Genomic DNA, 27,244 nt, shown 5'->3' with positions numbered 1-27,244 from the left:
CCAGCCAGAGGTGCCTTGGAAGACAGGCCTGCTGATCTGCGTCCAAAAGTTCACAGCCTTTAAAACCCTACGGAGCAGTTTTACTCTGCACGTCTGGGGTCGCCATGAGTTGGAATCCATGGCACGTAACAACAATCAGGGTCCTTATCTTACTGGAGTTGCCTGCTTACATGTTGATCTTCTACTGTATGACTGTAAGCTCCCTGAGGGCAACGACCAGTTTACCTTGTTCACTATTGCATCCCTAGTACCTAACACAGTGCCTGTATTATTGAATGAATGAGTGATGAATGGACTGCAGCATCACTGCCCATTTTCTGAAATCCTGTCTGGTTGACTCCTGGCCACAAGCCTTGCCTTGCTAGGGTGGTGGTGGGGGAGTGGCTGTCCCTGTATCACATCAGCCATTGGCAATTACTATATTGTTGGTCCCTCAGACCTTAGCTCTCAGTGACTCTCAGATCTCTTCCTCTAGACAGGAACGTGGTTACTCCTGTTAACCTCCACAAACAATGTGATGACTCTTCTCACACAGAAAACAGCCCTTGAAACCATCACCCTATGATGAATCCTGTTCTCTCTAACCCTAAGATCACTATTACGTTTGTCTGTAATACTGACAGTTTTACATGATCCATGCTATGTGTGAGGGGCCAGTCCCTGGAAAAGGACACCATGCTTGGTAAAGTGGGTCAGTGAAAGAGAGGAAGACCCTCAACGAGATGGATTGATGCAATATCTGCAACAATGAACTCAAGCACAGCAAAGATAATGAGGATGTCGCAGGAAGAGTATTTCTTTCTGTGGTACGCTGTTAGGTGGTGTCGAGTCGGTTCCGACTCATTGCGACCCTGTGCACAACAGAGTGAAACACTGCCAGTTCCTGCACCATCCTCACAATTATTGTTATGCTTGAGCTCGTTGTTGAAGCCAATGTGTCAGTCCACCTCACTGAGGGTCTTCCTCTTACCTGCTGACCCTGTACTCTGCCAAGCATGATGTCCCTCTCCAGGGACCGATCCCTCCTGACAACATGTCCAAAGTATGTAAGATGCAGTCTTGCCATCTTCGCTTCTAAGGAGCATTCTGGTTGCACTTCTTCCAAGACAGATTTGTTCATCCTTTTGGCAGTCCATGGTATATTCAATATTTTTTGCCAGCGCCACAATTCAAAGGCATCAATTCTCCTTCGATCTTCCTTATTCATTGCTCGGCTTTCCCATGCATATGATGCGATTAAAAATACCATGGCTTGGGTCAGGTGCACCTTAGTCTTCAAGGTGACATCTTTGCTTTTTAACACTTCCAAGAGGTCCTTTGCAGCAGATTTACCCAATGCAGTGCATCCTTTGCTTGCTTGACTGCTGCTTCCATGGCTGCAGTTGCCTGTTTTGAAAAGGAGAAAACATGCTGGGGAGTATTAGGGTCACAACTCTCAATCTACCCTTTGGGTATTAGACATAGGGTCACTATAAGTCGGAACAAACTCAACAGTACCTAACAACAGTAAATATGAGATTTGGTAAATTGGGTACATATCTGAGAAAATAGCACTTCCATAATGGGAACTGAGTAACTGTCGACCCAGAAGAACGATAGGTTTGGAATTTGTGGTGGAAGTTGACACATATCAACGGACGTTTTGTAAGAGAAGCTGGACTAAGGCTTCCAACCAATTCGTTTTGCCTATAGGGTTGCTCGGAAACCCTGGTGGTGTAGTGGATAAGCGCTATGGCTGCTAACCAAGAGGTTGGCTGTTCAGATCCACCAGGCACTCCTTGGAAACGTTATAGAGCAGTTCTACTCTGTCCTACTGGGTCGCTATGAGTCGGAATTGACTGCAATGGTTTTTTTTTTTTTTTTTTTTTTTTTAATATGGTCACTGTGAGTCCTGTGTATGTACAGGTTCTTCATGAGCACAATTAAGTGTTCTGGAATTTCCATTCTTTGCAGTATTATCCACAACTTGTTATGATCCACACAGTTGAATGCCTTAGTGTAGTCAATAAGACACAGGTAAACATCTTTCTGGAATTCTCTGCTTTCAGCCAAGATCCATCTGACATCAGCAGTAATATCCCTGGTTTCACATCCTCTTCTGAATCCGGCCTGAATTTCTGGCAGTTCCCTGTCGATATACTGAAAGATCTTCTGCAATATTTTACTTGCATGTGATATTAATGATATTGTTCGATAATTTCTGCATTTGGTTAGATCACCTTTCTTGGGAATAAGCATAAATACGGATCTCTTGAAGTCAGTTGGCCAGGTAGGTGTCCTCCAAATTTCATGGCATAGATGAGTGAGCAGTTTCAGAGCTGCATCTGTTTGTTGAAACTTCTTGATTGGTATTTTGTCAATTCCTGGAGCCCTGTTTTTCACTAATGCCTTCAGTGCAGCTTGGACTTCTTCCTTCAGTACCGTCAGTTCCTGATCACACGCTACCTCGCGAAACGGTTGAACATCGTCCAATTCTTTATACCATCTTCTTTTGATGCTTCCTGTATCGTTAAATATTTTCCCCATAGAATCCTTCACTATTGTAACTCGAGGTTTCAATTTTTTCTTCAGCTCTTTCAGCTTGAGAAATTCCTGGTGTGTTCTTCCCTTTTGGTTTTCTATCTCCAGCTCTTTGCACATGTCATTATAATACTTGACTTTGTCTTCTTGAGCTACCCTTTGAAATCTTCTGTTCACTTCTTTTACTTCATCATTTCTTCCTTTTGCTTTAGCTATTCGACATTCAAGAGCAAGTTTCAGAGTCTCTTACATCTATTCTGGTCTTTTCTTTCTTTCCTGTCTTTTTAATGACCTCTTGCTTTCTTCATGTATGATGTCCTTGCTCAATTTGTCTGGTCTTTGGCCATTAGTGTTCAACACATTGAATCTATTCTTGAAATGGTCTCTAAATTCAGGTGGGATATACTGAAGTTTGTACTTTGGCTCTTGTGGACTTGTTCTAATTTTCTTTAGTTTCAGCTTGAACTTGCATATGAGCAATTGATGGTCTGTTCCACAGTTGGCCCCAGGCCTTGTTCTGACCAGTGATACTGAGTTTTTCCGTCGTCTCTTTCCACAGATGTAGTCAGTTTGATTCCTGTGTATTCCATCTGGTGAGGTCCATGTGTATAGTTGCTGTTTATGTTGGTGAAAGAAGGTATTTGCAGTGAAGAAGTCATTGGTCTTGCAAAATTCTGTCATGCAATCTCCAGCATTATTCCTGTCACCAAAGCCATATCTCCAACTACTGATCCTTCTTCTTTGTTTCCAACTTTCACATTCCAATCGCCAGTAATTATCAATGCATCCTGACTATATGTTTCATCAATTTCAGATTGCACAAGCTGATAAAAATCTTCAATTGCTTCATCTTTGGCCTTAGTGGTTGGTGCGTAAATTTGAATAATAGTTGAATTAACTGGTTTTCCTTGTAGGCATTTGGGTATTATCCTATCACTGACAGTGTTGTACTTCAGGATAGATCTTGAAATGTTCTTTTTAACAGTGAATGCAGCGCCATTTCTCTTCAAATTGTCATTCCTGGCGTAGTAGACTATATGATTGTCTGATTCAAAATGGCCAATACCAGTCCATTTCAGCTCACTAATGCCTAGGATATTAATGTTTATGCGTTCCATTTCATTTTTGACAATTTCCGATTTTCCTAGATTCATACTTCGCACATTCCAGGTTCCGATTATTAATGGATGTTTGCAGCTGTTTCTTCTCATTTTGAGTCGTGCCACATCAGCAAGTGAAGGTCCTGAAAGCTCTACTCCATCCACGTCATTAAGGTCAACTCTACTTTGAGGAGGCAGCTCTTCCCTAGTCATCTTTTGAGTGCCTTCCAACCTGGGGGGCTCATCATCCAGCACTATATCACACAATGTTCTGCTGCTATTCATAAGGTTTTCACTGGCTAATGCTTTTCAGAAGTAGACTGCTGGGTCGTCTTCCTAGTCTGTCTTAGTCTGGAAGCTCAGCTGAAACCTGTCTACCATGGGTGACCCTACTGGTATCTGAATACCGGTGGCATAGCTTTCAGCATCACAGCAACGTGCAAGACCCCACAGTACAGCAAATTGACAGAGATGTGTTTGGACAGAAAAAAGGGATACTGCGTGGTTTAAAGTCAGGAAAGATGTGCGTCAGGATTGTATCCTTTCACCATACCTATTCAATCTGTATGCAGAGGAAATAATCCAAGAAGCTGGACTATATGAAGAAGAACAGGGCATCTGGATTGGTGGAAGACTCATCAACAACCCGCATTATGCAGATGACACAACTTTGCTGAAAGTGAAGAGGACTTGAAGCACTTACTGATCAAGAAAGATTAAAGAGCACAGCCTTCATTATGGATTGCGCCTCAACATAAAGAAAACAAAAATCCTCACAACTGGACCAATAAGCAGCATCATGATAAGTGGCGAAAAGATTGAAGTTGTCAAGGATTTCATTTTGCTTGGATCCACAGTCAACACCCATGGAAGCAGCAGCCAAGAAATCAAACGACACATTGCATTGGGCAAAGCTGCTGCAAAAGACCTCTTTAAAGTGTTGAAAAGCAAAGATGTCACCTTGAAGACTAAGGTGCACCTGACCCAAGCCACGGTATACATCATATGCATGTGAAAGCTTGAGGATGAATAAGGAAGACAGAAGAATTGATGCCTTTAAATACTGAATATACCATAGACTGCCAAAAGGATGAACAAATCTGTCTTGGAAGAAGTACAACCAGAATGCTCCTTAGACGCAAGGATGGTAAGACTGAGTCTTACATACTTTGGACATGTTGTCAGGAGGGATCAGTCCCTGGAGAAGGACATCATGCTTGGTCAGCGAGAAAGAGGAAGACCCTCAAGGAGATGGATTGATACAGTGACTGCAACAATGGGCTCAAGCGTAACAAAGATTGTGGGCGAGGCGCAGGACTGGGCAGTGTTTGCTTCTGTTGTACATAGGGTCGCTATTAGTAGGAACCAAGTGTAAGGCACCTAACAACAGCAACAACATGAATTGGAATCAACCGAGGGCCACAGGTTTGGCTTTGTTTTTAAGAAGGAATTATTTGGTTCAGAGGTGCTTTGCCTGTGAGGCCAGGAGGTGGGCTCAGTAGTCAGTGTTCAGACCTCTGGGCTACTGGAGGAGGAGCTTGGCTTCCTCTGGCTGGGAACCAGGTGGTCTGACCTGCTTCACAGCTACAGGTCTGGGAGGGTGGGGGCCTGCAGGCTCCCCCCCACAAAGGCCGGCACCGAGAGAAAGAAGCCGCTGGGTGGCAGCAAAGGCTCACAGGTTCCTCCTGTGTGCGGAGGCTCTAGGTCTCTTGCTTCTGTAATTGCTCTAACAGTTTTAGAAATTGAGTGGTTTTAGAATCCGAGTTAGATGGTGTGAGGAGAGACCCCGTTAGTTACTTCCTCCTAGAATTATATTTTTTCCTGACAAAATTTTGCTTCGTTATTCCTGTGGCTGTCCCCGGCTTGGGGAAGGCCATACCCAGCCTGAGCCGCGTGGGGAGCTGCAGGGCGGGAGGGACAGTGGCCGGTTGGCACCTCTGGCTACTAGGGTGCTGGCCCCAGCCCGACGCGCTGAAAACACCTAGAAAATGGCTTTGGGGAGGAGTTCCGCGAGAGTCACTGAGTACCTTGTAAATGTCGCCCCTTGTTCTCAAAACCGATCCCTGCCCCGGCTGACCTTGCACGCCTTCCAGAAAAGGTCAGTGGAGACCTGGCTTGGGACAAATGTGGCGAACAGGGTCCTCTCGTGGCTCGTAAGAGGACCCCGAGGTGGAGTCCTTTGCTGCTTCCTCGGCAGAGTGTCCCTGGGCAGGTGCCGCCTGCCCCGCGAGGAGGGCGCGGGCAGAGGACCTTCAGGGGCGGATAACCCGTGAGCGAGGTACCACGGGCTTACGTGTGCGTACTTACTAATCTGTAGTGCACAGCTTCACCTGTTTTTCACCATACCTTTAAAACCCATGTGAAATGGCGCACCTCGGGTTAGTAAGTACGCACACGTAAGCCCCTGTGTACCTCGCTTCCTGTTCCTCCGTCCAGGTCCCTCTCCCGGCCCAGAGTCGGCGGGGTGCCCCCAGAGGTGACGGGAGGAAGCGGGAGGTGGAAGGAAGAGGAGGTCCCGCCCCACCTCGCTCTCCTTTACGGGAAGTGATGTGGGGCCAGACGGAAAATACCCGCCAACTACCCAAAATCGGGGGACGCGGCTGCCGGAGACAGAGGCGCACTGGACGGCGGCCGAGCCAGGTGAGCCAGGTGGGGGCGCTGGGCAGGGAGGCGGGCTTGGGGCTGGAGGCTGTCACCTCTTTTCGCTCCTGGGGATTTGATCCCTCCAGAAAAGTTGCTTTGCGTCTCCCGGGCCAGCGGACAGAGCCCAGCGGTGACCACCGCCGGGGTGGCGGGGGGTCAGCCGGGGCGAGGGCGCAGTCCCAGCTCGGGCGGGGTCTGCGATCGCTTCCAGGTGGGCATCCAGGTGCAAGGGACCCCTGGGGGGTAAGGAAACGTCACCGGTGGGAGAGGAGGAGGTCCAGGTTTTTCCTAACCGCTCACCTTCTTTCTCCTTTTTCTTTTTTCAGTTTAATTATTTAACGTCTTTACACTTTTGTTGGTTGGTAAACGTCGGGGCGGCAAGCTAGCTGGGTGAAGTAGTTGCTCTTTTTCCTGTCAGTCCTGCAGAAAACCCTACCAGGCAGCCAGGCCTTGGGTCTGGACTCACAGTAGGCTGATGTGCTGACAGGTTTCAGTAATTATTGCCAAAGCCTTGTCTGTGTCCCCATAGACCACCGATTAAGCAAAGTAAGGCCCGAAGTGAAGGAAACCTGTGAGTCCTTGACTTCTCCGCCTGTCGGTCCCTGCTGGCCAGCTGGCCCACGTGGCCCCCAAGCTTGTGCTGCAGGAGCCTCTTCTTTACCAGGTGCGGGCTAACAGCTGTTCTTCCTTCCTGGATGAATTGTCACTTGGACTGTGGAAGTTTTAGGGTGGGGGAGGGAGTGAACATATGCCATACTATTATTGCTGACTTATTTTGTTGGTGCTCTACTACTCCTGTTCCTTCTTTTCAGCTCTCCTAAGAATTTGCTGTAGTGGGAAAAGACCCTGATATTAGCCTTAACGCAGTCTGCAAAACAGGATTTCTGCAGATGATTAGAAATGAAGAAGGGCTGTTACTAAAAAGCTTAGAGGACCTGACTGAGCGCCGTTCTTTTCTGTATTTATGTTGCCTGCCTGCTTGTATCCTCCCTCTTCGTATTTTTTCCTTCTTTTTTAACTTTCTGTGGCATGCCTTAGTTTTTAAGTTTGATGAGGTTCTGTTGATCTGTTTTTTTCTTTTGTTACTTGTGCTTTTGGTGGCATATCTAAGAAGCCATTGCCTAATTCAAAGTCAGAAGATTTGCACTATGTTTTCTAGGTGTTTTGTAACTTTAGCTACTACGTTTAAGTCTTTAATCCATTTTGAGTTAATTTTTGCATATGGTGTGAGGTAGGAGTCCAACTTTATTCTGATTCATGTGGCTATCCAGCTGTCCCCTCACCGTTTTGTTGAAAAGGCTGTTTTTTCCTGCATTGTATTGTCTTGGCACCCTTGTCGAGACTCAGTTGAGGGTAAATGTGAGGGTATTTCTGCACTCTCAGTTCTGTTCCTTTGATCCGTGTGCTTATCCTGTGCTGGTAGCACGCTGTCTGGATTGCTCTTGGTTTGTGGTTCATTTTGAACTTGGGAAGTGTGAGTCCTCCAAATTTGCTCTTCTTTTTCAAGATCGTTGTGGCTGTTTTGAATCCCGTGAGTTTCCATATGAATTTAGAACCAGCTTGGCAATTTCTGCTCCCTTGGTTCTAGATCAGATACAGGAATTTTGAAGTAAGTAGCAATCTCTAGGAACTGGACTCTTAATCTTCCCCTCTGTAGTCTGCTTTTCCCTTTGTATTCTCCATCTCAGTAAATGGCAAATTCTCTCTTGCTCAGGCTAAACGTCCTGGACCCATCCTTCATTCCATTCTTTCTGTCATACCCCTCATCTAATCCCTCAGCAAGTCCTATTGCTTCTACCTTGAGGATGTATCTAGAACATAACCATTTCTCACCACTCCCATTGCTTTTATAAAGCTCATGCCATCTCTGTCACCTGGGTAATTATTGCAAGGCTCCTAAAGGGCCTCCCTACTTCCACTCTGGCCACTCTACACTGCAGCCAGACTGAGCCTTTTAATACTTAAATCAGTAATGCCACCCATACTCTGTTCAATATTCTCCAGTAGCTTGTTATCTCAGAGGAGAAAAGCAGTCCTCATCATGGCCAACCCCTCACGTGGTGTGTGGCTCTCTCTGTTTTAACCTTCTGTCACTCTTCCCTCTGCTTACTCTGCTCCACTCACAATGGCTTTCTTGCAGTTCCTTGAGCATGCATTCGCCTCAGGATTTTGCACTTGCTGTTCCCGCTGCCTGGAATGCTGTTCCCTCAAATGCATGGCTTTTTCACTTATTTCATTAAGATCAAAAGTAATTTCTTTGAAGAGGCCTTGGCTATCTGAAACAGCATCACTCTCCCATTACTTTTTGCCGCCTTATCTTGCCTTGTTTTTCTTCCGAATAGAACACTAACTGTCATGAGAAGCACACAGATAGATAGGTGGGTGGGTGGATGGATGAATGATGACAGATAGATAGATCGATAGTACTGTGTATATCCTAATGCTAGAATATAAGCTCCACGAAGGCCAGGAATTCGTCCCTGTGGTGTGGTGTCCCTAGCACTTAGAATGCTTTCTCACACATTGCACTCAATAAATGAATGAAAAGGGAATGGAGGACTGAGAAATGAGGATCACCGTACTGTTTTTTTTCTCACTAGTCCTTCTCACTTTATCTGTAAGAGAAATGGCCTCAGATATGTCAGTGTCTCTGAAGCCTTTCTTCTTCTAGCATCTTATTTCCCCCAAGATAACAGCCTTACGCTCCTTGGAGAGGGAAAGGTCAAATGAGTACAAAGATGAAGGCTTTTTGGTCTTTTTCCTGGTGGCAGCAGGGAGCCCTCTGCTTTGCAGCCTGGGCTGACTGGACAGGGCCGTGCAGCACCCGTCTCTGGTGCTTTGGCCTCTTGTGCTGATCGAGGCAGAGAGTGAGGTTCTTTGAAGTTAAAGGAAATAGAAATTCATTTCTTACTGAATATCTTGCAGTATAGTCATTAATCTTTCTCTGGTTTTTAACAGAAATTGCTAACTCTGAGCCTGATTTCGGCATTTAATTACACACTGCTTTGGACTGTCAACTGTTAGGTATATGTTTGTCCATGGCTAGATTTTAACATTTTGGAGGCAGAACATGACTTCAGCTTATTTTTGAGTCTTATCTTGCAAGAAATCTTGGACAAAATAAGTGTTCAGTAAACTCTGAATGTATCGATAAGTTAATGGGTAAACCTGGAGTTTATTTTCATCGTTGGAAACTTCTAGCACGTATATTTAATTTCTCTTAGTCACTAGCTGCCAGTATCTTGTTATAGTCCACCATCCTGCCACTGACGAAAGGACGGCATTGCTGCAGTTGAGTGTGGTTTCCCACAGCGCTTTCCCAGTGAGAATTAAATTAATTGGCTTAGGGAATATGGTAATTAACTCTCTACGTTATTTTTTATTTATTTTTATTTTATCCTATTTTTTTATTGAACTTTAGGTGAAGGTTTACAGAACAAACTAGTTTCTCATCAGTCAGTACATACGTTGTTGTATGACATTGGTTAAGAACCCCACCACGTGTTAACACTCTCCCTTCTCAACCCGGGGTTCCCTATTACCAGCTTTCCTGTTCCCTCCTACTTTATAGTCCCCACCCCAGGGCTGGTGTTCCCCTTTAGTCTTATTTTGTTCCATGGGCCTGTTCAATCTTTGGCTGAAGGGTAAGCCTCAGGAGTGGCCTCATTACTGAGCTGAAAGGGTGTTCAGGGGCCATACTCTCAGGGTTTCTCCAGTCTCTGTCAGGCCAGCAAGCCTGGTGTTTCTTCCTTAGAATTTTGTTCTGCATTTTTCTCTAGCTCTGTCCGGGACCCTTTCTTGTGATCCCTGTGAGAGCAGTCAGTGGTGGTAGCCGAGCACCATTTAATTATACAGGACTCAGTCTGGTGTAGGCTGTGGTAGTTGTGGTCCATTAGTCCTTTGGACTAATCTTTCCCTTGTGTCTTTAGTTTTCTTCATTCTTCCTTGCTCCCGAAGGGGTGAGACCAGTGGAGTATCCTGGCGGCCACTCATAGGCTTTTAAGACCCCAGGTGTTACTTGCCAAAGTAGAATGTGGAACATTTTCTTTATGAACTCTGTTATATCAGTTGAGCTAGATGTTCCCTGAGACCATGGTCCCCACAGCCCTCAGCCCAGCAATTTGGTCCCTCGGGGAATTTGGATGTGTCTATAAAAAAAAATTTTTTTTTTTTTATGGAGCTACCATGGAAACCCTGGTGGTGTAGTGGTTAAGTGCTACGGCTGCTAACAAAAGGGTCGGCAGTTCGAATCCGCCAGGCGCTCCTTGGAAACTGTATGGGGCAGTTCTATCCTGTCCTATAGGGTCGCTATGAGTCAGAATCGACTCGATGGCACTGGGTTTGGTTTTGGTTTTACAGAGCTACCATGGCCCTGCCTTGTACAGGCTGTGCTGGCTTCCCCTGTATTGTGCACTGTCTTAACCTTCACCAAAATTGCCATTTATCTATTGTTTTTCCATCCCCACCCTTGCCCTCTCTCATAACCATCAAAGATTGCTTCTTTTTGTATATAAACCTTTTCATGAGTTCTTACAGTAATGGTCACATACGATATTTGACCTTTCGTGAATGACTTATTTTACTCAGCATAATGCCCTCCACATTCATCCATGTTATAAGATGCTTCACAGATTCACCACTGTTCTTTATCGTTGTGTAATACTCCATTGTGTATAGGTACCGCAATTTGTTTATCCATTCATCTGTTGATGGGCATCTAGGTTGTTTCCGTCTTTTTGCTTTTGTGAACAGTGCTGCAGTGAACATGGGTGTGCATCTGTCTATTTGTGTGATGACTCTTATTTCTCGAGGATATATTCTTAGGAGTGGGATTGCTAGATCATATGGTATCTATGTTATTTTTTAAACTGAATCTGCCTTCTGATGTTTTTTAAGCTTGTCTTGGAATGTGCCTTATTACAAAATATGAAAGAATTGTTCTTACACATATGTGTGTGTGTAATGTTCTCCTAAGAAATTAATAGGTCTAATTCCTTCTGAAAAATAAAACGGGGTTTGCAGGTTTAAAGTCTGAGCTCCTAAGAAGCAAAATTGTCTTGCCGTTGTTAAAACAAGATGCGTTTCTGAAGAGAGTGGTTCTCCCTCCCGCAGCCTTTGCTTTTTATGACCAGTGCAGGTTTTGCTGGAGCCATGTTTGTTGCTCTGCCTCTTGCTCGGGAGATGTGAGTTTATGATCTGGTTTCCCTTAAGCTGATTACCTTGGGAGTAGCATGAACACTGAGTTGGAGGCAGGGATAAAGGTTTTTAATTCACTTTACGCTCACCGCATGAGGCGTGTGGAATAGTGAGCACCCAGCTTGTCTTGGCCTCACTGTCTGGTCAGGCTGTACTCTCGTGGGCACACCATGTTCACTTTCCCGTACAACTGAGGTCTGGTAACACTCCTGTCTTACCTACTGTCAAGTAAAGTTAGATGCCTAACTTGCTCAAGAGGAATGCTGGAAGATTTATTCCTCTTTTCCTGCTTTTTTTTTTTTTTTGCCTCTGTCTGTGTTACCCTTGAGCCCAAAGAAGGCCTCTCATTTGGTGCCTCAGCCATGCACCACTAAAGTATATGGAACCAGACTTTTTGGCTCTTAAAACTGAACGTTTGATGTGGGGTCAGAGGCAGGGTTGCCAGATTTACCAAATTAAGAAAAAGTTAAATTTGCATTTAGATAAACAGCAAATTTTTTTTTTCACTATTAGTATGTCCCATGCAGTATTTGGGGCATACTTACACTAACAAAATATGCAATATTTGAGACACAATTATGTTAAAAATACTCATCGTTTGAATTGCAAATTTAACTGGACGTCCTGTATTTTATCGGGCAACCCTAGTCGGCGGTCAGGTTTGTGCACAGGAAATGCATTAATTGTGATAACGTCTGAAGAATGACCAAGCATTGTATATTCGTCTCAAGGAAGGAAGGAGAGGACTTGTCAACTCAGGGAGTATTAAAACTAGAAGGAAGTTTGAGAGCATTTAGTTTTATGTCTTTTATAGTTAAGGACATTCACATCCAGAGAGGTTAAGCCACTTGGCCAAAGCCACACAGAGGTGGTGGCAGAGCTAGAACTAGAGCTCCGGGTCCAGTGGTGGGTCTGCTGTGCTGACTTTTCCCTTAGGAGAGCAGGTGCAAGTTGCTTGTGTTTCAGTGTTAACCCTTAGCCACTCCGTTGTCATCCACCTGTGGTCACTTCTGTGCTGTCCTTCGTCCCCCATGTGCCAGACAAAGCCATTCTTGTGAGACACCTTTGGTTTTCCTGACTGCCACGTGGCTGTTGAAAGACACCGTTTGGATGTATTCCTTGTTATGATGCCAGAAGCTTGTAGTTCAATGTGTTTTTACTTGTTTTAAAGTCTTACTAATATTTTAGTTCCTTTTTCAGTTTTTATTACAAGGTTCTTTCTTTAAGTAGACATACCAAGAGTAATTCTACGACAATCGAATGCTGTCTTATCGAAAGCCTGCTTGCTTTGAGCAGCCTAACCAAAAACAAAAAAACAAACCCTTTGCCTGTCAAGTCGATTCCGACTCATAGTGACTGTATAGGACAGACTAGACCTGCCCCATAGGGTTTCCAAGGAGCAGCTGGTGGATTCAAACTGCCGATGTTTTGGTCAGCAGCCAAGCTCTTTAACCACTGTGCCACCAGGGGTCCTTGAACAGTCTACCCCTCTAAAATTCCCTTGTATTTTAATAAGGTAAATATGGAAGATATATGGCAAGTATCAAAATAGATAGGTAGGTATATATGACTTGTCCCTTAGAAATGTGTCCTTTTTAAACACTGGATTGTTTTACTGTAATTATTTTTAAAATTCTATTTATTTTGCTGTTGTTGTTGTTGTAAATATACACATCAAAACATACACCAATTCAACAGTTTCTACATGTCCAATTCCGTGACATTGACTATATTCTTTGATTTGTGCAACCATTCTCACCCTCCTTTTCTGTGTTGTTCCTTCTCCATTAACAGAGGCTTGTTGCCCCCTAACCTTCCATTTGATCTTTCCAGTTGCTGTTGTCCGTTTGATCCCATAAACATAGTTCTTGAAAGAGCATCATTATCAGCTTAAATGAGCAAATATTAAGGCAGACATTCTTTACTAGTTAAGCTAAACTATTGTTTAGTTTTAAGAAAACTTCAGGGGATATTTTTGGTTAAAGCTTTAAAGATTACCTCAGGGCAATAGTTTCAGTTTCATTATTATTATTTTTTAAAGTTATTTGTGCATATTTAAGAAAGCATTCTTGAAAATGAACATGCTTTTTCTACCTGACAACTAGAATACCAAATTTCAAAGCCACTGATCTTGTTTTTTTCACAGCTTCGTTGGTTAATTCATCTAAAGCCCTACCATCTGTCAGGTCAAAGCATAATAATGAAATTGGTTTCCAAGAGACTGAAGAATCTGTTGGTTCTTATTTCCTGTTGCTCATCTACCCAGCCCTCAGAGCATGATCCCACCACAGAGGAGGGTGGCCAGGTCCTAGCTGAGTATGGCTATAAACTTATCTCTTGTGTGTTCTATCATTAAAAACAAGGAAAAGGTCTCAATCAGCTAGTTAAATATGATCGTAGTTAAACTTGATGTACTAGCCCTATTATGGGGGCAAATGAGACATACTGAAATAGATCATTACTTAAATGTTCATTTGAGCAAGGTATGAAAATACCTCGGCATTTATTAATATAATCCATGGCTATGGTTGCAATTTCTGTTTCTTGCTGTGTGTGTTTAATTTTTGGAATGGATATCACCACTGCAAGGGAGTGACCCCAGGAACGAGTGCCGAGGTCTGGCCGACCTAGGAAAGATGAGGTATGGTCTCTCCAGTCAGATACTGGAGACCAAATGTGACCAAGCAAGCTGCTGGCTGTCCTTGGCTTGGCTTCTCTTGTAGGGATAAGGCCAGCTGTCCACACTTCTCTCTGTTTTAGGCACAGAGGACCAGGAAGTGGGTTATGGTATTTCCTTAGGGAGTGATCCACCCCTGTGTACCAGAGCTCCTACTCAAAGGTGGAGGAACCAACAGTACCAGAATCAGGAGGCCGGTTTTTAGTCTCAGTATTGCTGATAATTAATTATGTGATATTACACGTTTGGTTCTCAATCGGGGGCAACCCCTCCACCCACTCCCCCCCGCCGAGGACATCTGGCAATGTCTGGAGACATTTTGGGCCACATAACTTGGAAGTTACTACTAGCACCTAGCGGGTAGAGGCCAGGATGCTGCTAAACATCCTACAATACACATGACGGCCCCCACAACAAAGAATTATCTGGTCCAAAATGTCAGTAGCGCCAAGGCTGAGAAACCCTGCACTAGGCTGGGGATTGGACCTCTCTGGTCTGCAACTTCCTGAGTTACACGTTCTCTCCATCATGTAAGCTTATCTAAGCCTAACTCCGCTGCTGTGGTCTTTCTAAACTTTTCTTCACTCCAGTCCTAAGCCATGAAATGTAGCCTAGGCCCCAGACATCTGTATCTTCTTTTTTTTAATCTCCACAAGTGATTTGACAGGCTTTTAGGACTGACAGCCACTGCCCTCAGGGATCATGTGGGAGTGAGGTCCTTGTGGGGGGGACAGGTCAGCTGTATGAGAGACGTGGATCCTGTGGGGACAGCCTGCCAATAGGAAGTGATGGCCCTGTCTGTGGTGCCTGTCTGCTGTGTGATTCCATGTGGGCAGAAGCCTGCCAGGAAGACCTCAGTGAGTGCTGTGGGTGACCTATCTCTCAGTGTCTCTGCATAACTGGCTCTCACATGACCAAGAGCATCTATTTCCCGCATTTCCAGCTGGCCACTGTACCCTTATGCCAGAGGTGCCTCAGACATCAGAGTTACTCAAGGAAATAGTAAGACAGGACATTTTTTTCAATAACACCCCTGCTTCCTGCTTAACTAGAGACTCTCTCAAGATTAAAGTCAACAACAAAGACCTCGCTGTGAGTCATCGGTCCATTTGCCACCCAGATGAGGAAACCTCATTTGTTGCCCTTACAGCCTCGTGAGGCTTAGAGCTGGGAGGGACCTTAGGGACATACATGATGGCTAGGATGCTCAGCCTCCCTCCCTCCAAAGAGCTTCAGAGTCCTGCCTGGGGCTGTTGCATGGCTAATTGATGGCAGAGAGTGTTCTGGAAGGCCATTCTGCTGGCTCCCTGTTGTGTTTTTTCCATGCCTTTATGCTAATGTTTCTTGATTATAACCAAGGGTCAGAAAACAATCCAAAATTTTTTTTTTTTGTTGTTCCAAGGAAGTGACTTTCAGATGGCACTTTGCCAACAGCCAGTATCTCCCCCTTGAACCCTCCTGAAGTATCACAGGCACAAGAAAGAAGTATCTTATGATTCTCACCTCTATCAGAGCAGTTGAGAAATATTGAGTGCCTGCTATGTGCGAAAGGCCACCTCGTTTCTCCCCTGTACTGATGTTTTCCTGGTCCTACTCTCCCTCCAGCCCCTACTGTAGTCCATTCTTTAAAAAAAATGGATCTTTTAAAAATCAGGGAGGCGGAGCCAAGATGGCGGACTAGGCAGACGCTACCTCGGATCCCTCTTACAACAAAGACACGGAAAAACAAGTGAATCGATCACATACATAACAATCTACGAACCCTGAACAACAAACACAGATTTAGAGACGGAGAACGAACTAATACGGGGAAACAGCGATTGTTTCCAGAGCCTGGAGCCAGCGTACCAGTCAGGTACGGCACAAGCACAGAGACCTGCTCCACCCCCCTGAACTAACCCCGGGAGGGGGACCAGCCGGTTCCACGGGTGGTGTGGGACGCAGCCTTTAGGAGAAGTCCCCGGGAGGCAGTGACTGATCTTGGAGCAGAAAGAGCAGCATCCGAGCCGGGGAACCATCCCACAGAGATTTGGACTGCACGCAGGTACGCCATAAACACGGAGAGTTGCTCCACCCCCTGAACTAACCCCGGGAAGGTGACCAGCCGGGTCGCGCGGGCGGCGTGGGACGCAGCCGGTAGGAGAAGTCCCCGGGAGGCAGCGACTGGTATTGGAGCGGGGAGAACAGCGTTCCAGCCGGGACACTCGGTCGCGGCACAAGCACGGGGAGCTACTCCACCCATCTGAACTAACCCCGGGAGGGGGCCCACCTGGTTCACGGGGGCGGCACGGCCACGCGGCTGGAGGGACGAGAAGTCCCCGGGAGGCAGCGACTGATTTTGGAGTCGAGAGTGCACCGTCCCAGTAGGGAAGCCTTGACGCTGGGCGTGGGGCTGGAAGCGGAGGATCTGACCGTGACTCCAGCGGGCCAGACTCCCTGGGGGCAATCTCCACACAGCCAGCACACATAGGCGACGCGCCCGCGGGAATCTCAGATATAATAGTCATTCCAAGCAAGACAAGCAACTCTGGCTATATTCTGAGGTGCTACTCTCCTATCTCTCTGTTCCCTCCCCCACCCTCCCCAGGCGGCTTCATTAACATCTGAATAGCCTGAGCCAGAGGGAGAACTCTGATAGGGATCTGACTGCTGTTTTTTTTTAGCGGATTTTCTGGAAAAACTAGTTTCCCAGTGATGGCTCGGAGACAACAATCCATATCAAACCACTTAAAGAAGCAGACCGTGACAGCTTCTCCAACCCCCCAAACAAAAGAATCAAAATCTTTCCCAAATGAAGATACAATTTTGGAATTATCAGATACAGAATATAAAAAACTAATTTACAGAATGCTTAATGATATCACAAATGAAATTAGGATATCTGCAGAAAAAGCCAAGGAACACACTGATAAAACTGTTGAAGAACTCAAAAAGATTATTCAAGAACATACTGGAAAAATTAATAAGTTGCAAGAATCCATAGAGAGACAACATGTAGAAATCCAAAAGATTAACAATAAAATAACAGAATTAGACAACACACTAGGAAGTCAGAGGAGCAGACTCGAGCAATTAGAATGCAGACTGGGACATCTGGAGGACCAGGGAATCAACACCAACATAGCTGAAAAAAAATCAGATAAAAGAATTAAAAAAAATGAAGAAAACCTAAGAATTATGTGGGACTCTATCAAGAAGGATAACCTGCGGGTGATAGGAGTCCCAGAACAGGGAGGGGGGACAGAAAACACAGAGAAAATAGTTGAAGAACTTCTGACAGAAAACTTCCCTGACATCATGAAAGACGAAAGGATATCTATCCAAGATGCTCATCGAACCCCATTTAAGATTGATCCAAAAAGAAAAACACCAAGACATATTATCATCAAACTCACCAAAACCAAAGATAAACAGAAAATTTTAAAAGCAGCCAGGGAGAAAAGAAAGGTTTCCTTCAAGGGAGAATCAGTAAGAATATGTTCTGACTACTCAGCAGAAACCATGCAGGCAAGAAGGGAATGGGACGACATATACAGAACACTGAAGGAGAAAAACTGCCAACCAAGGATCATATATCCAGCAAAACTCTCTCTGAAATATGAAGGCGAAATTAAGATATTTACAGACAAACACAAGTTTAGAGAATTTGCAAAAACCAAACCAAAGCTACAAGAAATACTAAAGGATACTGTTTGGTCAGAGAACCAATAATATCAGATATCAGCACAACACAAGGTCACAAAACAGAACGTCCTGATATCAACTCAAATAGGGAAATCACAAAAACAAATTAAGATTAATTAAAAAAAAAATACACATAACAGGGAATCATGGAAGTCAATAGGTAAAAGATCACAATAATCAAAAAGAGGGACTAAATACAGGAGGCATTGAACTGCCATATGGAGAGTGATACAAGGCGATATAGAACAATACAAGTTAGGTTTTTACTTAGAAAAATAGGGGTATATAATGAGGTAACCACAAAAAGGTATAACAACTCTATAACTCAAGACAAAAACCAAGAAAAACGTAACGACTCAACTAACATAAAGTCAAACACTATGAAAGTGAGGATCTCACAATTTACTAAGAAAAACGCCTCAGCACAAAAAAGTATGTGGAAAAATGAAATTGTCAACAACACACATAAAAAGGCATCAAAATGACAGCACTAAAAACTTATTTATCTATAATTACCCTGAATGTAAATGGACTAAATGCACCAATAAAGAGACAGAGAGTCACAGACTGGATAAAGAAACACGATCCATCTATATGCTGCCTACAAGAGACACACCTTAGACTTAGAGACACAAACAAACTAAAACTCAAAGGATGGAAAAAAGTATATCAAGCAAACAATAAGCAAAAAAGAAGAGGAGTAGCAATATTAATTTCTGACAAAATCGACTTTAGACTTAAATCCACCACAAAGGATAAAGAAGGACACTATATAATGATAAAAGGGACAATTGATCAGGAAGACATAACCATATTAAATATTTATGCACCCAATGACAGGGCTGCAAGATATATAAATCAAATTTTAACAGAACTGAAAAGTGAGATAGATACCTCCACAATTATAGTAGGAGACTTCAACACACCACTTTCGGAGAAGGACAGGACATCCAGTAAGAAGCTCAACAGAGACACGGAAGATCTAATTACAACAATCAACCAACTTGACCTCATTGACTTATACAGAACTCTCCACCCAACTGCTGCAAAATATACTTTTTTTTCTAGCGCACATGGAACATTCTCTAGAATAGACCACATATTAGGTCATAAAACAAACCTTTGCAGAGTCCAAAACATCGAAATATTACAAAGCATCTTCTCAGACCACAAGGCAATAAAACTAGAGATCAATAACAGAAAAACGAGGGAAAAGAAATCAAATACTTGGAAAATGAACAATACCCTCCTGAAAAAAGCCTGGGTTATAGAAGACATCAAGGAGGGAATAAGGAAATTCATAGAAAGCAACGAGAATGAAAATACTTCCTATCAAAACCTCTGGGACACAGCAAAAGCAGTGCTCAGAGGTCAAATTATATCAATAAATGCACACATACAAAAAGAAGAAAGAGCCAAAATCAGAGAACTGTCCCTACAACTTGAACAAATAGAAAGTGAGCAACAAAAGAATCCATCAGGCACCAGAAGAAAACAAATAATAAAAATTAGAGCTGAACTAAATGAATTAGAGAACAGAAAAACAATCGAAAGAATTAACAAAGCCAAAAGCTGGTTCTTTGAAAAAATTAACAAAATTGATAAACCATTGGCTAGACTGACTAAAGAAATACAGGAAAGGAAACAAATAACCCGAACAAGAAATGAGAAGGACCACATTACAACAGAACCAAATGAAATTAAAAGGATCATTTCAGATTATTATGAAAAATTGTACTCTAACAAATTTGAAAACCTAGAAGAAATGGATGAATTCCTGGAAAAACACTACCTACCTAAACTAACACATTCAGAAGTAGAACAACTAAATAGACCCATAACAAAAAAAGAGATTGAAACGGTAATCAAAAAACTCCCAACAAAAAAAAGTCCTGGCCCGGACGGCTTCACTGCAGAGTTCTACCAAATTTTCAGAGAAGAGTTAACACCACTACTACTAAAGGTATTCCAAAGCATAGAAAATGACGGAATACTACCCAACTCATTCTATGAAGCCACCATCTCCCTGATACCAAAACCAGGTAAAGACATTACAAAAAAAGAAAATTATAGACCTATATCCCTCATGAACATTGATGCAAAAATCCTCAACAAAATTCTAGCCAATAGAATCCAACGACACATCAAAAAAATAATTCACCCTGATCAAGTGGGATTTATACCAGGTATGCAAGGCTGGTTTAATATCAGAAAAACCATTAATGTAATCCATCACATAAATAAAACAAAAGACAAAAACCACATGATCTTATCAATTGATGCAGAAAAGGCATTTGACAAAGTCCAACACCCATTCATGATAAAAATCAGATCACACCCCTCTTCTGCTTAAAATTCCCCAGTGTGTTCATTGCAGCAAGTATAAAGTCCAAATGCCTGTAACTGTGATCTAGGAGGGTCTCGGTGTCTGGGCCCTACTGGCCTCCCTGAACTCAGCTTGTCCCTGTGTCTCCATCTCTAGCCTCACTTACTTCCTTTCTGTTTGTTGAGATGCAAAGCTGGGCCCTATCTCAGGGCCCGGGCAAGTGTCCTTGGCTTCCTCAGTGCTTTTCCTCTAGATCCCCACCTGGCTGTTCCCTTTGGCATCAATTCAGATTTAATTTCAAATGTCACCTTCTCAGAGCGCCTTCTCTGACCACCCTACTGAAGGTAGCCTTCCGTCACTCTCTACCCTATTATTTGTCTTACTGTCTTCATAGCACTTAGGACTATTTGAAGTGATTTAGTTTTTGTGTTCACCTGTTTACTCTCTGTCTCTTCCTGCTAAAATGTACTCTTTGCGGGGGCAGGGACTTTGTTTTGTATATCACTGTATGCTTAGCGCCTAGAATAACAGCTGGCGTGTGGTAGGTGATAAGTTAGTAATGAATGAATGAATGAATAAGCAACCTAGAAGTTGGTGTTAGAGAAGATTGCTTTACAGAGTGAGTCCTATGTAATTTGTAGTTTTCTCTACTTATTGGACTTTATTTTATTTTTTAAACTGAAATTGGAATGCCAGTTTACTGATACATGAGAAATGAACAGTTAATCAGTCTGGATTCTTTTATTTGAGGACTAGTGTATTTGCTTCCTGTAGTAAAAACTCCATGGGAGACAGATATAAAAGGAGAATGCTACTTGGTAGTCACAGACTCAGGGCACAGGGACCTAGAATCATAAAGGTCCTAGGGCCTTAATGCTGGAGGAGGCCTGAGAGATTCCTGCTGTAATGTTTCCCCGAAGCTGGCTGGTCATGGAAATCACAGAAGGTGTTTTTGTTTAAAACATGCACACACGGCAACACATTTTTCAGTCTCTCCTCTGGAGATTCTAATTCATTAGGTTCGGGGTTGGAGCTAGGAATTTACACTTTATTCAAAATGCTGCCCTAGAGATTGGTGATGCATGGCTAGGTTTGGGACTAAGTGTCCAAGCCCACATCCATTCCCAGTGTGTGAACGGAGGCTGGAAGACATCACGTGCGTCTCTGGGTGTTTCACAGCTGGTGAGCGGCGGGGGAGGCGGGGTGAAGCTCTCTGCACTGCTCAAGAACCATAGGGAGGAAGATGCTCAGGGCCAGAGGTGGGCAGCCCAGGCTCGGAAATTGTCGGCTTATTACATTCTTTTTTTTAATTTTTTACATGTGGCTTACCAGTCTGGAGTCAGACAGGAAATGCATACAGCACAAGTTTATTTACTTATTATAAAGTGTCAGATCGATTGGATATTAGATAATGGGGCTACAGGGTGATTCCTGCAAAGCAGTAGCATCTACTACCTGGCAACTTTTTTAGAAATGCAAATTCTTGGCCCTCCCCCAGACATACTGAATCAGAAACTCTAGTGATGCAGCCCAGCAATCTGTGTTTTAAAGCCATCCAGGTGACCCTGAGCACCCTGAAGTTAGAGAACCACTGTGTACAGGTACATCTTACAGCCCAACTAATGGTTAAAGCTGCAGATCCCAACCTTTGTAGCTGATGACTCATAAATATCAAGGCCTTCACTTAAGCTAGCCATCTGCTTTCCTTGGCGGTGTTTATTAAAAACATGACCTATGGTTATAAATCTTCACCAATGCCATACATAACAAAGGCGGGGGAGTGGACGGGCAGTTACTGAGCACCTGCTGCATATGAGGCACTGTGCTTGATGTTGTTGTTACCTCATTTAATTCTCACAACAATCCCTCATGGTAGGCATTATTACCCCTTTTCTGCAGATTTGGAATTGGAGGCTGGTAGAGGTTAAGTACCTCCCGTGATCTTCACATACAGGTTGTTTGCCTGGTTATAGTTGGGCATTTTGCTATCTGCTGCCTCTCAAGAATGGTGGCTCTCAGACCTTATGCATAATCAGGAATCTTCTGGGAAGCTTGTTATAAATGTGGACTCCCTAGGCCTCCCACCCAGAGTTCCTAACTCAGAGCCTGGGGTGGGACCCAGGATTTTGGATTTTCATTAAGTACCCAGGTGATTCTGCTGCCAGTGGGCAACAGACCAGTTTTGGAGAAATACTGTCCTGGATCGGTTTACTTCTGCCCTGGTGGTTAGACCATGTGACCCGCACCCTGAGCTTCTGTGTCCTCAGTGTTGTCTCTGCAGTCTGTAGGTACTGGGTAGAGGCGTCGGCAGGTGAAATACAAGGACAGCAGGAGAAAGCTCTGGAGCCTGCATGGAGAAGCTAGTCACATGTCTGTCTGTCTGTCTGTTTCTGCTCTCTGTGCCTCTCACAGAGCTCCCAGGCCATGTTTTGGCTTTGAGTCCTTGCAGTCCTTTCCGTTATCTACCCCAAATTGCCCAACTTTTCTTATAGCAACTTTGTCCTTGTATTGGTGGGGTGCACGGATGCAGGCAACTTCCTCTAGGCTTGATATCTACAGAGTAAAGGGTTGCTTCAACTTTTGAGGGCAGAAATGATGTCTCATCTTTTTGGTGATAAGATCATAGTTCATGAATGATTTGCTAATCCATTAGGAGACTGAATGATTTGTAACATAAAGGAAAACAGTGAGATGCAAACTTAAAAAAGAACTTCAGGTGTGATGTCTGATGCCCTTCTTGTGAGTTGTTAGTTGCCGTTGAGTTGGCTGTGACTCATGGTGACCTCTAGTAAAACAGAACAAAACATTGTCTGGTCCTGCGCCATCTTCACGATCACTGGTGTCTTAGTTATCTAGTGGTACCATAACAGAAACGCCACAAGTGGATGGCCTTATCAAACAGAAGCTTATTCTCTCACGGTCTAGTAGGGTAGAAGTCTGAATTCAGGGCATCCGCTCCAGGGGAAGGCCTTCTCTCTGTGTCGGCTTTGTAGGAATGTCCTTGTCGTCAATCTTCTCGTTGTCTAGGAGCTTCTCAGCACAGGAACCCTGGGTCCAAAGGACATGCCCTGCTCCCGGCGCTGATTTCTTGGTGGCAGGAGGTCCTCATGTCTCTCTGCTCACTTCTCTCTTCTATGTCTCGAAAGAGATTGGCTCGAGACCCAACCTAATCTTGTAGATTGAGTTCTGCTTTATCACCATAACTGCTGCTAATTCCATCTTGTCGACATCATAGAGATAGGATTTCTAACACATAGGGAAGTCACATCAGGGGACAAAATGGTGGACAATCACATAATACTGGGACTCATGGCCCAGCCAAGTTGACAGATATTTTGGGGGGACACAAGTCAATCCATGCAATTGGTATGCTCAAGTCTATTGTTGTGTCCACTGTGTGTTTTGAGTGCCTTCCAACCTCGGGGGCTCGTCTTCTAGCACTATATTGGATGATATTCTTTAGTAATCCTTGGGGTTTTCATTGGCTAATTTTCAGAAGCAGGTTGCCAGGCCTTCCTTCCTAGTCTGTCTTAGTCTGGAAGCTCCACTGAAACCTGTTCACCATGGGTGACCCCACTGGTATTTGAACAGAACTGCCCCATAGGGTTTCTTAGGTTGTTGTATTTAGGGGAGCATATTGCCAGGTCTTTTCTTCTGTGGAGCCACTGATGGGTTTGAACCGCAGACTTTTTGGTTAGCTTAACCATCGCACCACCAGGGCTGCTAAGGTGGGAGTAGGGAGAATGAAGACAGGAAATTAATGCAGCGGTCAGAGGCCACTTTCATGTAGGGGCAAACAAACCTTAATAAGATTAGCCATTACTGAACATTTATGACATGCTGAACGCTATTCTAAGCACTTGGTGTGTATTGCATAACATTTTTTTAGTTGCCAACTCATGGTGACCCCATGTTTGTCAGAGTAGAACTGTGCTCCACTGGGTTATTCATGGCTGATTTTTCAGAAGTAGATCACCAGGCCTTTCTTCTGAGGTGCCTTTGGGTGAACTAGAATCTCCAGCCTTTCAGGTAGCAGGTGAGTGCATTAACCAATTATCCCACCCTTATGTAATGTAATCCTTATAAAACAAATCTGTTATTATCCCTGTTCCAAAGATGAGGAAACCGAGGCAGAGAGAGAAAGCAACTTGCTCAAGGTCACACAGTCAGCAAGTGGTAAAGCAGAGGTTCAAGGCTTGGCAGTCTGTCTCCAGAGCCCAGGTTCTCAACATCCTGCAGGTGTAGCCTAGCAAGTGAACCCTTTCACGCCCAGCGGTATATACAGAGACCATGAACCTTTCAGCCACTGTGGTTTATTGGGAAGCTTTTGTACCACTGACAGCATGTGCTGCTGCGAGGCAGGGGACTTTGTAGTTGTTGGAAGCTGAAGAAACAGGTGTGTGCTGCAAACTACTGTTTTCACAGGGTATTGAGTGAGGTGTCTGAATTTTTGGTAGGAAAATAGAAATTTTGAAAATTTTTATTTGTTACACATAGGTACCAATAGACCTCGGTGGGGACTCTGGGGCATAATTAGTGGTACTTCATAGGTACCGCTGAACACTTAGGGTAGACTTGTGGGAAGGGGCAAGAAAAAAAGAAATTCATACTAACTACCAAAGCTTCAGACACACTCAATGATTCAGCATGACTCCATTAATAAAAACACATGGTGTCAACAAAACAATTAAAAGCAGAAAATAATTGAGATACCAGAGGGTTAAGAATGTTTATGGCAATGCCCTGAATCATTGGAGGAAAAAAAAAAAAAAAATTAAAGCACTGGTATTACCCTTTATTTTGCATAAATTAATTTTTAAGATTTTATCATGGTTGTATGTAGACTTAAGGAGCCCTGATGGTGCAGCAGTTAAGTGCTCAGCTGCTAACCAAAAGTATGGCGGATTTGAACCCACCTGCTGCTCTGTGGGAGAAAGGTGTGGCAGTCTGCTTCCCTAAAGATTACAGCCTTGGGAACCCTATGGGGCAGTTCTACTCTGTCCTGTAGGAGCGCTATGAGTCGGATTGGACTCAAGGCATCGGTTTTTTTTTTGTTGTTGTTGTTATACATGGACATACAAAGAGTCAAGTAGTTCTGCAAGGCTTGTTATGAAGAACTAGCAGACTCCCTTCCCGCAGGCCACTTCCTGCTCCTCAGGCAGTCGCTTTCAGTTCTTGCTGTTAGCTGACTCTTGCTGGTAGCTTCGTCCCATTTCTGTTGTTCATTTTTCAGTTTTAGGCATTATCTGTTGACACTTTATGATGACAGAGGAGAATGTAGCTCATTCCTCTACCTGCCCCTGCCACACCTGTGAAACTTTTCTACCCCCTGCTCCCAGCATAGCTACATCACAATTTTAGTTAGATCTGCATTTTGCAGGCTTTTTAAAAATTGATTTTATTAATGATTCAGTGTTTATTTTCCTTTTAAAAAAATTGCTATAAGTGTGTATTGCATGAATAGCAGAAAAGTTTGACTCCTATTCCTCACTCTCCTTCTTCCTCTGTTGCTCCAGGTGAATGGAGAGCAATTATTGAGCCTTGAAAGCCTGCTTGCAAGCTTTTAAGACTCCAGGCACTATGCAAAGAACAGAAGCAGTAAACATGTTATGAGGCCGATTAACTGGGTTGTCCTATGTAACCATGGCCCTAAACCTCCAAACCAAAAACCAAATCCTATAAGGTTTTTGGTTGTATATAAGCAGCTTCAAGCAGCTACTCTATTTTTTTTTTTTTTGTAGTTTTAAATATACCTACCACACAGGTTTTGGCAATTTGGCTTTTTTACAGGTGTACAACTTATTGACAACAATTACACTAATTGGCTGTGCAACCCTACCCTTAATCAATGCAGTATTTTCATCATTATTAACCCCCCTTTTCCCCCTACCTCCTACCCCTGGTAACAACTAATAAACTTTGTTCTCTATACATTCGCCTTTTCTTGTATTTTTATATAAGTAAGATCATACAATATTTGTCCTTTTACGATTGACTTATATCACTCAGCATGTCTTCCAGCTCTATCCATAATGTAGCATGTTTCAAGACTTCATTTCTCCTGTTGGCTGGGTAGTATTCCATTGTATATATGTACCATATTTTATCAGTTCAACTGTTGATGGGCATTTAGGTTGTTTCCACGTTTTGGCCATTGGGAATAGTGCTGCAATGAACATCGTTGTACAAGTCTTTGCTTTCAAGTCTTTTGGGTGTATATACCTAGGATTGGAATTGCTGGGTTGTACCAGAACGATGTTTACCTGTGTTTTATTGACTATGCAAAGGCATTTGACTGCGTGGATCATAACAAATTATGGATAACATTGCAAAGCATGGGAATTCCAGAACAGAACACTTAATTGTGCTCATGAGGAACCTGTATACAGATCAAGAGGGATACTTCGTGGTTTAAAGTCAGGAAAGGTATGCGTCAGGGTTGTATCCTTTCACCATACCTATTCAATCTGTATGCTGAGCAAATAATCCAAGAAGCTGGAAGAATCCAGCTTGAAAGAACGGGACATCAAGATTAGAGGAAGATGCATTAACAACCAGTGTTATGCAGACGACACAAGCTTGTTTGCTCAAAGTGAAGAGGACTTGAAGCACTTACTGATGAAGATCAAAGACTACAACTTTCAGTATGGATTACACCACAACCTTCAGTATGGATTACATCACAACATAAAGAAACAAAAAGGCAACATCATGATAAACAGAGAAAAGATTGAAGTTGTCAAGGATTTCATTTTACTTGGATCCACAATCGACACCCATGGAAGCAGTAGTTAAGAGATTAAAAGATGTATTGAATTAGACAAATCTGCTGCAAAAGACCTCTTTAAAGTGTTGAAAAGCAAAGATGTTACCTTGAAGACTAAGGTATGCCTGATCCAAGCCATGGTGTTTTCAGTCACCTAATATGCATTTGAAAGTTGGGTGATGAATAAAGAAGACCGGTAAAGAATTGACACCTTTGAATTGTGTTGGTGAAGAATACTGAATATACCATGTACTGCCAAAAGAACAAACAGATCTGTCTTGGAAGAAGTACAACCAGAATGCTCCTTAGAAGGATGGCAAGGCTGTATCTCA

General features: G+C 43.6%; 2 protein-coding genes across 2 annotated transcripts in view; both read left to right on the top strand.

The window, feature by feature from the left end:
- PIGBOS1 (PIGB opposite strand 1) overlaps positions 1–27,244 on the top strand; it is a 48,281-nt gene that overhangs the window by 5,622 nt on the left and 15,415 nt on the right. The gene's annotated exons all lie outside the window — the stretch shown is intronic.
- Positions 6,172–27,244, top strand: part of RAB27A (RAB27A, member RAS oncogene family) — a 91,574-nt gene continuing 70,501 nt past the window's right edge. The window contains exon 1 of the mRNA XM_049852632.1: positions 6,172–6,260. The gene's annotated coding sequence lies outside the window, so the exon portion shown is untranslated. The remainder of the gene's footprint in view (positions 6,261–27,244) is intronic.

This window comes from Elephas maximus, chromosome 13 (assembly GCF_024166365.1).
Source record: "Elephas maximus indicus isolate mEleMax1 chromosome 13, mEleMax1 primary haplotype, whole genome shotgun sequence".
In the NCBI taxonomy this organism is placed as follows: domain Eukaryota; kingdom Metazoa; phylum Chordata; class Mammalia; order Proboscidea; family Elephantidae; genus Elephas; species Elephas maximus.
Note: the sequence above shows the minus strand (reverse complement) of the source record. Positions and strands in the feature narration are given on the sequence as shown.